This window comes from Danio aesculapii, chromosome 7 (assembly GCF_903798145.1).
Source record: "Danio aesculapii chromosome 7, fDanAes4.1, whole genome shotgun sequence".
Taxonomy (NCBI): Eukaryota; Metazoa; Chordata; class Actinopteri; order Cypriniformes; family Danionidae; genus Danio; species Danio aesculapii.
The window spans coordinates 62,722,007-62,737,082 of NC_079441.1; positions in this window are offsets into that span (position 1 = coordinate 62,722,007).

Consider the following 15,076-nt stretch of genomic DNA (forward strand, 5'->3'; position numbering starts at 1 on the left):
AACAGACAAATGGACAGACAGACAGACAGACAGACGGGCGGGTAAAAAACAGACAAATAGACAGACAGACAGACAGACAGGCGGGTAAAAAAAAAACAGACCAATAGACAGACAGACAAACAGACAGACAGGCGGGTAAAAAATAGACAAATAGGCAGACAGACAAACTTATAGATAGTTAAACAAAAAAAAAACTTATAGATAAGCAGTAAACAAAAACGGACAGACGGACGGACAGACAGACAGACAGACAGACAGATAGATAGATAGATAGAAAGATAGATAGGCAGACAGATAGATGAAGGTGGAGGACAAGCCTGCTAAAGTAAATAAGCTGTGAAGCAAATAAGATGAATTCAAATTCCCACACCTGGTCTGAGCCACAAGCAGCCACATGAATGCCTCTGCTCCAACCTCCACTGGCAGCAAATCCGTAGCCTCCGCAATCACTGTTATCCCAACACACACCTGCTAACAAACTCACAAAATGAAACGGATGGAGGCCTTCCAAAAGACAACTCAACAGGGCACAGTGCATTAATGAAGGCTAAAACTGATATCTTTATTTTCAAACAAGTTAGACGCAGAAATCATTTGAGATTGGGGTCAGTGCTTTTTTGTGCGCATGTAAATATGAGCACTTGTGGTTTGTTTTTGCATGTCGCAGCAGAGGGAGAGTACAGGGATATTCAGATGCCTGAGGCGCTCTGTCTGAGAGTTGTATTTAGATTGAGTGTTTGTGCCTCGTGCCCTCTTTGTAGGGCCAGCTGTAAGTTGTCTGTTTGGGATACTCCAGATGTTTGCCCATAAAGACAAGGCACTTCAAACAGCTGTGAAAAAAACATCCTCAAACCCTCACACTTCCACCATGTTTAGAGGTGTATGCTGGGCATTAGCGAAGGGGAAATGACTGCAACTCTTTCCCTGTAATCATGGGTCCGGCTGGACAGCATTCAGACGGAGAGGAAGGGAAGCTGACAGTCACTTTCTATTCTGCATCTTTAGCTTGTAGGGGAATCTCTGAATGTTCTCACCTTTCCCTAGGGAACTTGAACTTGAGCAAGAAGCTGCTGCTGCTGCATATACAGGCTCCATATGTATGCTATTGGATGAGAGTTTGTATAAATTAATTTACATTTGAAATAAGAAAATGTTTCTTTTGATGAACAAGGCTGCCTTTATTGAAAATTGCTATACCGATATTATAATAATGAATAATTCCTTACATGGACAATCAAAGCGCTTTATTATGCGTTCACACCGAAAGCGGCGAGAGCGTCAAAGTAGCCATAAGTCATTCATTTTCTTTGCCAGTGCGGGCGTCAAGGAGAGTTGAAATCTAGTCAACTTTATGGTAATAAGCTATCATGCGGTTCGGTGGCAAGCAATCGAAATGTATAAGTCCACCACTTGAGAGGATTCCAGAAAACACAGCCCTGTGAACTTTGGTTCCGACCACAGTTGTTCCCAAGGGTTTGATTATTGCAATCACTGGATTTCCAATTATTTCCAATGTTTTCTTCCAGGCACATACATAAAAAAAAGTTACTGGAGAGTTAATTAAGTTTGTTTATTGTCATGTGCACAGTAAGGAAACAAGTTTCCCTGTACAATTAAATTCTTACTTTGCTGTCCACAGTGAAGTCACACACATAATATACACATCATACATGTCATACACATACAGTTGAAGTCAGAATTATTAGTTCCGCTTTGAATTTTTTTTTTTTTAAATATTTGCCAAATGATGTTTAACAGAGCAAGGAAATTTTCACAGTATGTCTGATAATATTTTTCTTCTGGAGAAAGTCTTATTTGTTTTATTTTGGCTAGAATGAAAGCAGTTTTTAATTTTTTAAAAGCCATTTTTAGGTCAATATTATTAGCCTCTTTAAGTTATATATTTTTTTCAATAGTCTACAGAACAAACCATCATTATACAATAACTTGCCTAATTACCCTAACCTGCTTAGTTAACCTAATTAACCTTGTTAATCATCTAAATGTCACTTTAAGCTGTATAGAAGTATCTTGAAAAATACTAGTCAAATATTATTTACTGTCATCATGGCAAAGATAAAAATAAATCAGTTATTAGAAATGAGTTATTAAAACTATTATGTTTAGAAATGTGTTAAAAAAAATCTCTCTGTCAAAAAGAAATTGGGGAAAAAAATTAACAGGGGGGCAAATAATTCTGACTTCAATTGTATATACACATATTTACACAGAAGTATAACTATGAAATGTGTGTGTGTGTGTGTGTGTGTGTATGTATATGTATATATATATATATATATATATATATATATATATATATATATATGTATATGTATATGTATATATATATGTATATATATATATATATATATATATATATATATATATATATATATATATATATATATATATATATATATATATATATATATATATATATATATATATGAATGTAAACAATATATAATACTAATTGTGGAGTAATGTAAACAGATGTAAACAAAGTTGTTTAAAATTGTGCTTATTATGCAAAAAGTGCCTAGTGCAATTGGCTTATGTGAAAACAACAGTATAATGGCCTGAGCAGATTGAGTGCAATTGCATGCATTAATAGTGCAAACTGGGACGAAGAATAAAACGTTATACTGAGCAAAAAATGAAACTGTTTATGTCTACTGGCTATCTGTTTAATAGTCTGATGGCTGATGGGGAAAAAAAGTGTTCTTGAGTCTGGCAGTCCTGCATCTCACACTCATATACCTCCGCCCTGAGGATAGGAGCGTGAATATCCACTTGTTACGTGTGACGTCACGTGAAGCGGCTTCCGGGTCCAAGCGCTCTATCAAACTGAAAGGGCGGACTCATCAAATGGTAATAAAAAAAAACGTTTACAAAGCGATGTAATGATTTTGAAAATCACAATCGCAATATATATATATATATATATCCATGCCTAATATCCAATGGCCAGAAAGTGATTACTTTTTTATAAATGGGTAAAATTTTGGTATTTGTGATGCTGCAAGTCCAGAGACCGTTGTGTACACCATGATTTTATATAGAATTCACTTTAAAGTGTGATATGACTAAAAAGTTGCCATAAACGAACATTTTCTCAAATCAAATGAGTAGCGGCTTGGACCCAGAAACAGTATTCTATACGTCATGACTTAACAAGCAGATTCTGTGTTGTGGGTGCGATGGTATATAGTCTGCAGAGAAGGCAGTGGGGTCCTTTATGATCTTCTCGGCATTCCTCAACACTCTGCAGATGTTTGCAGTCCTTTGCAGTAGCGTTGCCATACCACACAGTAATACAGAGTTACTGATGTGCATTAATGTTATCTTTTTTTTCTTTAAAAAAGCGGGAATCTCATGCAACAATATAAAACAGTATTGCTGCTTCAGAATATTTCAAACATATGGACACATATTGGATAAGTGGAATAAAGCCACACCACACGCAACTTGATCTTCCACAGTTAAATGAATTTGCTAAAAAGTGTGCAACATTTTCACATTAGAAAGCATGTTATATATGGAAGGCCATTGGGGCCAAAACGTCTGCAACAAACGCGTTTACACGTTATTACGTGTTAACACGTAATTTACGCGTTAACGCGCAATTACGCGTTAACACGTAGGTACGTGTTAACACGTGATTTACGTGTTAACACGCAATTTACGTGTTAACACGTTTTTTTTAAACTAGTGTCATTTTTAAAGCACAATCATTTAATAATTTCTCCAACCTGCTCATTTTAAAATGTATAATGTCATTTCACTTAAATAACAATAAATGATTTGGAGTCAATGAACTGTAGTAGATATTTTGTATAATGAAAGGCCAAACATCTTCTGCAATGATATGTTTGATGGCCGGGGACATTATAATTCTTGTCATTCAGCTGCTGAGATTTCTTTGAAAATGTGTCCAGAGAAATCAGTATGAGCTTTATTTGACAAGTGTGGGCAATCACACTAGAAATGTATGTGTTTTTTCAGGAGCACAGGATACATACAAATCAACACAAGGACACAGAATGACATAAGTGGATATAAAATAAACAATAAAACATTTTGGTTACAAAAATCTTAAAGAGTAAGGGTTGTGTATATGTATGACCATAAAAATAAACAGGTAACAACTGATCTAATAATTAAGATCTATAGAGATAAAGATGTGTAGAGATCTGAAGGTTGGGCAGGTGCACAGCAATAATCCTCTCCGCTGTCCTGACAGTCCGCTGCAGTCTTCTTATTTCTGATTTGGTGGCTGATCCGAACCAGACAGTATTTGAAGTTTTGTCAGATGAAGTGGTGGCAGATTGTGCATTCTCATACTATATGTAACAGGTCATTAATTACTAAACACATAAATGATTTAATGCAGAGTAGCCTATCTTGGTGAGGTTTATGTCTGCAAATAATGCACATATTGTAGAACAAACATTTTATAATTTATAATTGTGTTATACATTTATGCTTGTAATATATGTTAATTGTTTACAGAACTTTGGACTATGTACTTTTGTCTCTGTACTGGAAGATCCAATCACCAAGACAAAATATTCTTGTGTGCAAACAACTGACAATAAATAATTGACAAGTTTCCATAAAACTATGTAATACCTAAGCTCCTTTCTGCCTTTTAAGAAAAAAACTAAATTATGATTAACTGAATCAAAATTACAAGATAAAAAGTCGAAATAATGATTTAATAACTCAAAATTATGACTGAATAAATCTGTAGAAATTACATTATGACAATAGGTGGCGAAAAACAACCATCTAAATGTAGAACTTAATTCTCTAAAGATGATTAATCTAATAAAACAAAGTTTTTTAGAGAGTTATTAAATCTTTAACTGAAAATGTCATTTTTTCAAGCATGCAGTTTTCTTAAACAAGCTAATGAAATAACCTAAACTTAAACTAATGTTCCATGGTAATTTACTTGACAAGTACCTTTGCATTGTAGTGGGTAACACATGCAGTTGAAGTCAATGCAAAATGTTAATTTAAAATAATATTTCCCACATTATCTTATATATATAGTCATAATAAGTCTTATAGTATATATATATATATATATATATATATATATATATATATATATATATATATATATATATATATATATATATATATATATTCTCGATTGAGCAAGAGGGGCACCTCAGCCAATGAAGGCAAACGGGCAGTGGCTCTAGGCACCGGGCCACCCCACTGTGCACATATATATATAAAATGTGTGTGTGTGTATATATGTCGATCAATTATTATGCAAACTTTAATACCTTTTTTAAAATATTAAGATGTTGTTAGCAATTTTATCTTGACAGACTGGCACAATTCAGCATGTAGACTCTCAAATTAAAAAAATAAATCACGCATTGCGGCCAGGCATGCACAGAGCATCTCCGTTCTCACAATGAGTTTCTGAGTTCTATCATCCAACCAAGTTCGTTCTTCCGAAGTAATCTGAGAACAAGGTCAGTGCTGCAAATAGCTTGTAAAGCCTGGCTCATTCAAAGAGACCTGCGCAATGAATGATAATGTCATTAATAATCAAAACAGTATAAATCAGGCTCCTCTAAAACAGTAAATATTGCACATAAAATTTAAAAAATGGTGTTTTGGCGCTGAAGCATATAGCGGACTTGTGCACTTCAGATGGTATTCCCTCTTGTTTATTGTGTAGATAACGGAGAAAGAAAAAAACACACATTACAATTAAGATACAAATTATATCAAATCAAATGTTTCAAAAAGATAATTTTCCAAGAAAAATACAAGTGTATGTTTTTGCTTCTGCCTATGAATGGATGATTTCTTTTGTTGTGTGGAAAATAAGGGTTTGATTAGTGCTCCACTGTAATTGTTGTGTCTTAAACCCCTGTCATATGTCTGCTACATTTTTAATTTCTCATTATTTTAAAGATTATGTCATGCATGATTTTTCCTCATTCTGATGTGGTTTCATTTTCTCCTCACTTGCTGCAGGAGTTTTAAAATCCTAACCGATAATAAAATCTGGTTGCAGCGCACACGAGGCGAATCTTCTGCGATTTCATTATCTCAAATCTTAAACGTGCGCACACTAGAAGATATGAAAACTGCGGCACAGCACACTACAAGATACTCTTAAGAGTGTGCCTGATAGAGCACCTAATTGCAGAATAACTCTGCTTTTTATTTATTATAGGCTAGGTTACAAATATTTGACCATATGCCAGAGCGAACAGCCTGCAGAATGAAAAATGCTGCTTGGGGGAAAAAAAATGTTTTTTTCCTACAACCCTACTGTATAAAATTTCTTTTTTACGTATAATGTTCTATTACTTAAAATTTTGTTAAAATGTATAGGTATAGTTTATATATAAAATGAGCCCTAGCTTATTCCGCTTTGATAATTATGCAAGGATAATATTGCATATTCGGTTTAGGCCTGGATAAATTATGTATTTTATAAAATGATTGTTTATGGACTAAGCTAACTGTAATTCAAGCGAAAGGAGAGAGACCGAGTGAGCGCGCGAGAGGACTCATATCTCCTTGGTGACCAATCTTCATTGATTGCGGATTCCAGCAGTAAGAGCAGACTGTGAAGGTTTAGTAACAGAGTTTTTCTTAAAATGTCGCAATGCACACAACATAATGAGTGACATATCAGAATTAAAAAGAGGATAAACTGTTGGTGTGCATCTCGCTGGCGTATCTGTGATCAAGACAGAACGTGTTTGTTTGAGATGATCAAGAGCCACGTTATCCAGGGTAAATCACCAAATGAAGAAGAGCCACAGCCATCAGGAGGAACTTTGGATGCCAGAGGAATCTGTCTGAAATAAATGTCTTTGTGTAGTGAACAAGCATGAATAACATTCAGGTTTTAGAGTATTGGAATTCTCAGCTTCAACCTGCATGTTTTTCATGCTTGTTAACCATTTATTAATATGATTTACTATTACCATTAACAAAGCATTTGTGAGTGTAATTTATTGTAGTGTACACTCCAGCATTATCTAATGTTACATTTGCTCATTGTTTGTTCTTGTTACCACTAATGTGTTAATTAACACTGTAACAGGCGTTAATAAGAGTTATCTTACATTTCTTTGTGTTTAAGGATCACTTTACTTCTGTTGTTTATGGGGACTTTTATTTTGACAAGAAATCCGATTTTCAGAGCTAAAAAGAAATAATGAGAGAACAGTATGTGCATTTCATGACGGTTTAACAGAGCTCGTACTAAAAAGGACGGTCACCAAGTTTATTCAGCAACCCCCCGAAAAGGCATACGGTTTGTTAATGTAGACTATTTCATTTAAATTATTTTCGCTAGTCTCTCTCTCTCTCTCGTAATTTTTTATCCTCGTATGAATACAGCCCAACGCTATTTTACAGTTAGATGACTGGTAAAGAAGCAGGCTATCGGAAATTGAAATAAGAAACTGTCTCAGCGCAATCTCTGCCTTATTCCTCGCTGCCAAATATGTTGAGCTCCTTTTAAAGGAAGTGGACCAGATGGCGTAGGCTCGACGTAGCCATTGTGTAACAAAACGATTGCGCGCATCACCACATTAATATTTACGAGAAGGATTACGAGCTGTTACGACAGACACAGTCATCGGGACACCACAGCTACGTTTTACTTGAATTATTCATGATGAAGTGACCGAAGCACTACGATGCGCTTACGGTGACCTTACCTCATCAACCAAGATCATGACGGGAGAGTAACGCACGCGGAAGTGCGTTAAGAAATACAAACCGAAAGCAGCAAGTATTGCTGCTGTTTAATGTCTGGTTCAGTTATATATCGAAGCTAGTTTCTGCCAGATACGGCAAAATCATGCTTTAGAAATAGAGATTATGATTTAGAAAAGTCTAAATTATTGGATAAAAATCAAAATTGGAGGTCCAAGGTGGAGGTGAATAATTAATCTAATGAAATCTTTATAGTAAATTGAATCTTTAACTGAAAATGAGATTTAAAATGTTTAAAATTTCTATTATATAGTATAAAACATATACTTTCAAATAAATATCAGGACATACAAATATACCAATTAATCACACACACACACACACGCACGCACGCACGCACGCACGCACACACACACACACACACACACACACACACACACACACACACACACACACACATATATATATATATATATATATATATATATATATATATATATAGATAGATAGATAGATAGATAGATAGATAGATAGATAGATAGAAATATTACAATTCTGTCTAAAGATGTCAAAGTGGCATAAAACAGTATATATAATGCACAAATATTTAATACTACTCCATTCTATACAACAGGATGAGTCCATTTTTATGGTTGTCATGTTTTATGTTTTGTATTTGTTACTGCCAAAACATAATTTTATGTGTAAGCCTTGAATATTGTGTTGTGCTCCACCCTGATTTTCCACCTTTGACCTTTTCCAAAAATTTTACCCTTGTGCTCTCCCCAGCTCTCAGGTTAATTAGCTTCCAGCTGCTAATCATTATGAACCTGCCTGAGTCAGAGTGGTTTGGCTATAAATACTGCCTTCTGAAGCTATAGTGAGTTGAGGAACACTTCCTAGTTGGTATTTGTGATAGTGGTCACTAGTGGTTGTGGTAGTTGGATTAAGCCTTAAAGCCAAATTAATATTATTGTTCCTGCATGTCCATTACTATTTACTATTTTGTGTACTTAATTTGAGATTTACTTCCAAGTGTGACTAAAGGGTGAGTGCCTTTTATTTTGTATATCCTTTCACCTGTTCGTTTGAGAGGGGAAGCTCAGGGAAGTTTGTGTGTTTTTTTTTTTTTTTTTTTTTGCATTAGGTAAGCTAGTCCTCTAAATTTAGCTGCTTTCTCTTTGTGGTTAGGCTATACTCCCTCAGCTTGACAACTACTTTCTATTAAATTTCCTATATTTCTAATAAAGATCTTATAAATAAAAATAATAAAATTTATTTTATTGAAATATTTATATTTTTCTCTCTCCTTAACCCTGTGCTGACTCTTCACTCTGGGGCTGAGGATTGAAGTGTGTTCTTCACATTGCTTTAATTCTAATTCAATATTTCTACCAAATTTTAGTCTGTTACATATTTTTGTCAAACGAGCTCCTTGATTTAAAAAAATATATATAAACCTTTGAAGAGTACACTTGAAAACATGATTTATGGAAATTATTAAAACTGAATATTTTAGTAGTTTTCAGAAAATGTTTTTACATTTGAGTATAGAAGATTTAATATGAAAAGATTTATTAATAAAAACATGTAACCTCTTCATATAACTTTTAAAATTTAAGACCGTTAAAAGATTGTCCAGTTTACTGGCCACTCGATGGATGAAAACACAATGAAGCAATATAGTCTAACTCTTTATCTATCTATTTTTTTTTTTTTGTTTTTTTTTTGTGATTTTTACAGCGAACCTCTTCAAGACCGGACCTTCTGTATGAAATTTAGACTTGAAAGAAACTAGTTTATGAATACCTCCTCATGTAGAGGTGAATAAGTTGACAGAAGCTGAATTAAACTTGCTCAAACGCTGTTGCTGTCAAACATTGTTTACTTAACTTAGTCAGTTTAATGATGAAGGGATTGACCGACTATTTTACAATGCTCTCTTGTAAAAGTGTTTTATTTAGATATATTTGTGGCTGCTGTATTTTGAAGTTTATTTCGATACATGGAAAATGGATGTAGTTAGTATTATAAAATGCATTTCAATGTGATGCGGTGGTGCAGTATACTGTTGCCTCACACCAAGTAGGTTGCTGGTTCGAGCCTTGGCTGGGTCAGTTGGTATTTCTGTGTGGAGTTTGCATGTTCTCTCCTCGTTCGTGTGGGTTTTCTCTGGCTGCTCCGGTTTCTCCCACAAGTCCAAAGACATGCAGAACAGGTGAATTAGGTAGGCTAAATTGTCCATAGTATGGGTGTTTCCTAGTGATGGGTTGCAGCTGGAAGGGCATCCGCTGCGTAAAACATATGCTGGATAAGTTGGCAGTTCATCCTTCTGTGGTGACCCCTGGTTAATAAAGGGACTAAGCCGAAAAGAAAATGAATGAATTTCAATGTATTTTTTCCCATCCCTGCTCCTCCTGCTTGCGTGGGTTTCCTCCGGGTGCAAAGACATGCTGTATAGGTAAATTGGGTAAGCTAAATTGTCTGTAGTGAGTGTGTGTGAAGTGCTGGGCTTCAGCTGAAAGGGCATCCGTTGTGTAAAACGTTCTGAATGAGTTGGCGATTCATTCACCTGTGGTAAACCCAAATTACTAAAGGGACTAAGCTGAAAAGAAAATGAATATCGAAAAAATTGCCCCTTAGCCTATTTATATAACTATTACAAATATGTACATGTTATTAAACAATGTATTATATTTGATGTAAAATAAATGTATATTTTCACACAATTCTCAGTTAAAGATTCAATAACTATAATAATTTAAAAAAAAAAAAACTTTTTATAAAATCATCCTTGGAGAATTAAGTTCTACATTTAGATGGTGCTTTGTGGCCACCTATTGTTGTAATGTAATTTCTACAGATTTATTCAGTCATAATTTTGAGTTATTAAATCATAATTTCTGCTTTTTATCTTGTAATTTTGATCCAGTTAATCATATTTGGGTTTTTCTTACCTCATTTGTTTACACACAAGAATATTTTGTCTTGGTGATTGGAGCTTCCAGTAGAGTAACAAAAAGTACATAGTGCAAAGTTCTGCAAACAATAAATATATATTACAAGCATGAATGTATAACACAAAATTATTAAGAAATACAGTAATTTTATAAAATGTTTGTTCCACAATATGTGCATTATTTGCAGACATAAACCTCACCAAGATAGGCTACTCTGCTTTAAATCATTCATGTGTTTAGTAATTAATGACCTGTTACATATAGTATGAGAATGCACAATCTGCCACCACTTCATCTGACAAAACTTCAAATACTGTCTGGTTCGGATCAGCCACCAAATCAGAAATAAGAAGACTGCAGCGGACTGTCAGGACAGCGGAGAGGATTATTGCTGTGCACCTGCCCAACCTTCAGATCTCTACACATCTTTATCTCTATAGATCTTAATTATTAGATCAGTTGTTACCTGTTTATTTTTATGGTCATACATATACACAACCCTTACTGTTTATGATTTTTGTAACCAAAATGTTTTATTGTTTATTTTATATCCACTTATGTCATTCTGTGTCCTTGTGTTGATTTGTATGTATCCTGTGCTCCTGGAAAAAAAACACCCAAAACATTTTTTGTGTGTTTGCCCACACTTGTCAAATAAAGCTCATACTGATTTCTCTGGACACATTTTCAAAGAAATCTCAGCAGCTGAATGACAAGAATTATAATGTCCCCGGCCATCAAACATATCATTGCAGAAGATGTTTGGCCTTTCATTATACAAAATATCTACTACAGTTCATTGACTCCAAATCATTTATTGTGATTTAAGTGAAATGACATTATACATTTTAAAATGAGCAGGTTGGATAAAATATTAAAGGATAGTGCTTTAAAAATGACACTAGTTAAAAAAAAAAACGTGTTAACACGTAAATTGCGTGTTAACACGTAAATCACGTGTTAACACGTACCTACGTGTTAACGCGTAATTGCGTGTTAACGCGTAAATTACGTGTTAACACGTAATAACGTGTAAACGCGTTTGTTGCAGACGTTTTGGCCCCAATGGCCTTCCATAGTTATATGCATAGACTGTAAAATATATGGACGGAGCATCCGTGACGTCACCCATAGGTTTCTGAACACTGCAAAAGAAGCCACAAGTAGGCGCGGCCAACCGTCGCCATTTTGTTCGCGCGTCATCGCACCCACGGCGGGATACCAAACTAGGGCAAAGAGGCGGAGAGTGGGCGGAGCTACAGACGCCTGCTGGCAGTTTGCTTAGACCTGGCAGACAGACTTTACTTTGGGAGAAACGCTTGATACTTCATTACCTGCGACTCGTTTGTGTTCTGAGCACATGTGCTTGGCTGTACACTATATCAATAAAGTGTTTAGACTTTTAAAAACACTGTAGTAATACATTGAGCCACTAAGCATTGTTCTTATGACGTTTTTCTACAGGAGGAAAACGTAAATTACTTCCAAACACTTCAAATCTAGTGTGTGTTAGTAAATGCAAGACTATTGATGAACTCCAGCATAACACTGTATGACAACGCTTCAGATGACTGTTCTAGAGCCTACAGCTAATCAATCTGTCACATTCTGGAGTGCTTTACGGGTCTAAAGGAATATATTAATGATAAATGATCTTAAATAAAACAAATACATTTATAGAGATGGTATACAAGTATATAACTTTACTCACATGGGAAACGGAGGCCACGTGAATGGTTTGTGAGCACAATTAAGTGCACACAGCATCCCATATCATCTGATAATTGTAAGAAATAAGTCCAAAAGGCAGCTGACTGTGTAAAGCCACATAAAACAACACAAAAATACGATGAATATGCCGAGATCAGTGGCTAATCTGCCGGATTCAGCTGAGGTGAAGTGACGGCGACCAGCGAGACCTAGCTGTCACTCAAGTGGCCACGCCCTTAATTATGCAAACTTAATATAACCTAAAATAAAGGAAATGGATGAGTTATAAAAAAATTCACCCCCCTCACAGTTGTCATGGAGGGTAATAATAGCTATATGAACCAAAATCGTTCTTTGTACCAGGCTGTAAACACCTTTTTTTCTGCTGTAAAGTTGACCATTCTAACAGTGGGCTCAATTGCCACTTGCTCTATTATGGAGCCAGGACTAGCGGAATTTTGATGAATTGCAGTTTCAGTTACTTCCGTATTGGCTTCCCGAGGGAGAGCGGGAGGTTGCCGCTTGGTTATATGCAGGAATGTAACTGATTTGCTGATAATGCTGCAACAGCTCCTTTAAATACGAGAGCAATGTAGCGAATTTTGACGCATTTGCTGCTGGAGCTGTAAAGGCAGACAGCGTTGTAGCCAGAGAGGCCAGAGCGAACTTTGACGCACTCACCACCTTGAGTGTGAACGCACAGTTACACAATGGGAGGGAATCTCCTCATCCACCACCAGTGTGCAGCATCCCTCTGGATAACACGACGGCAGCCATTTTGCGCCAGACCGCACACCACACGCCAGCTGATTGGTGGAGCGAAGACAGTGATGGAGCCAATTATGGTATGGGGATGGTTAGGAGGACATGATGAACAGAGGCCATGGGGCAAATTTAGCCAGGATGCCAAACTCTACCCCTACTCTTTTTCAAAGGACATCCTGGGACAGAGAGTCAGGACCTCTCATCCGAAAGACAACGCTCACTGAGCAGTATAGAGTCCCCTTCAATATACTGGTTAGGAACCACACAGACCGCAGGTTGAGCGGCCCCTGCTGGCCTCACTAACAGCATATCCAGCAGCAACCTAGCCCCCATGTGGTCTCCTATCCAGGAACTGACCAGGCACAGCCCTGCTTATTAGCTTCACTGGGTGACCTTGAAAGTTGCAGAGAGCTAGCTGCCGGTAGGGCTGTGCAATTAATCGAAAATTTAGTTTCGATTTCGGCTTCAAACGATTATGAAAAAACATTAATTGAGATAAACGATTATTGCATTATATACCGCCCCCTTTCCAGATGTACACATTTGTTGCTCTGCAAAAGAACATTACTAAAAGCATGCACTGTAATGTAACTTTTGCAGCACGGGATGCGCATCGTTCATTGATGTACATTCGAATCATTCATCTTTTAAAAAGCGCGAATGAGATCGCATGCTGTTGTGTGTGTGTGCGCTCAGCTTCAGAGACGAGCAGAGCACACACATCTAAAGTCATCTTAAATATAAGCGCTTTAATGGTCAAATAGGTGTCAATACACGGTGTTTAGTGATTATTCAAATTAACCCTCATTTGTGTAATAAACAATCGAGTTTAAACAAAAGAGAAACCATATATCAGAGCCGCACTGCTCTTAAAGTGACAGTGCGTGATATTCCTGCTGCTGACTGTTTTTATCATTTATCAAACAACAAAAGGAGAAAATCCCTCACTGCTCTCGACTGAAGGACTTTTGTAGCTAAAGTTTTTTTCTTACAGTGAAGATGCTTAAAGCACAGTTTGTTTAATATTTTTATTTTATTATAGTTATTTTGCTTTCCTTATTTACAGGGAGAAAAATAACTGTATATAACAGTTGAAGTCAGAATTATTAGCCCTCCTGAATCATTAGCGACCCTTTTCCCCCCAATTTCTGTTTAAAGAAAAAATATATATTGCTTAAAGAGGCTAATAATGTTGACCTTTAAATATGTTTCAAAATATTTAAACCTGCTTTTATTCTAGCCAAAATAAAACAAATAAGACTTTCTCCAGAAGAAAAAATATTATAGGAAATACTGTGAAAAAATTCATTTAATTAAAATAATTCATTAAACATAATTTGAAAAATAAATAATATAATATAATATATATTAAAAAAAAAAATTTCACAGGAGGGCGAATAATTTTGACTTCAGCTGATAATCGTTTTTAATAATCGTGATTACAATTATGACCAAAATAATCGTAATTATGATTTTTCCCCATAATAGATCAGCCCTAGCTGCCGGTATAGTTTTTCTTGGCATTTTCAAAGCAATCTTACAACCGAAGCACGGTTGTCCCCCCTCCCCTCTGCCCCGACGGCCTGCACTCACACTGCATCTTTACCATCCGAACCTGAGCATGCTTACGTCATCGATGATACGAAGCAGCGCTCTCTTTCAGTACAATGGAGATTGCTTTAGTTATATCGTTTTAGTTGTTTGTGATGCAGTGACACGCAATCAAATCCACCAGAACCACCACTTTTGATGCTCATAAATTTATCATTAAAGTCCTCATGCTACACGTATTAGGAGGTTTGCTGAAGGTGCAGCTGATGTAGCGAGGGGTTTGCATCTTTAATAAACTATGACAGTCTGCGTTCATTGAAAAATAAAAATTATTAATAAATCCATATGAAACAGTCCCTTAAAAGTGATGTTGCATCTTC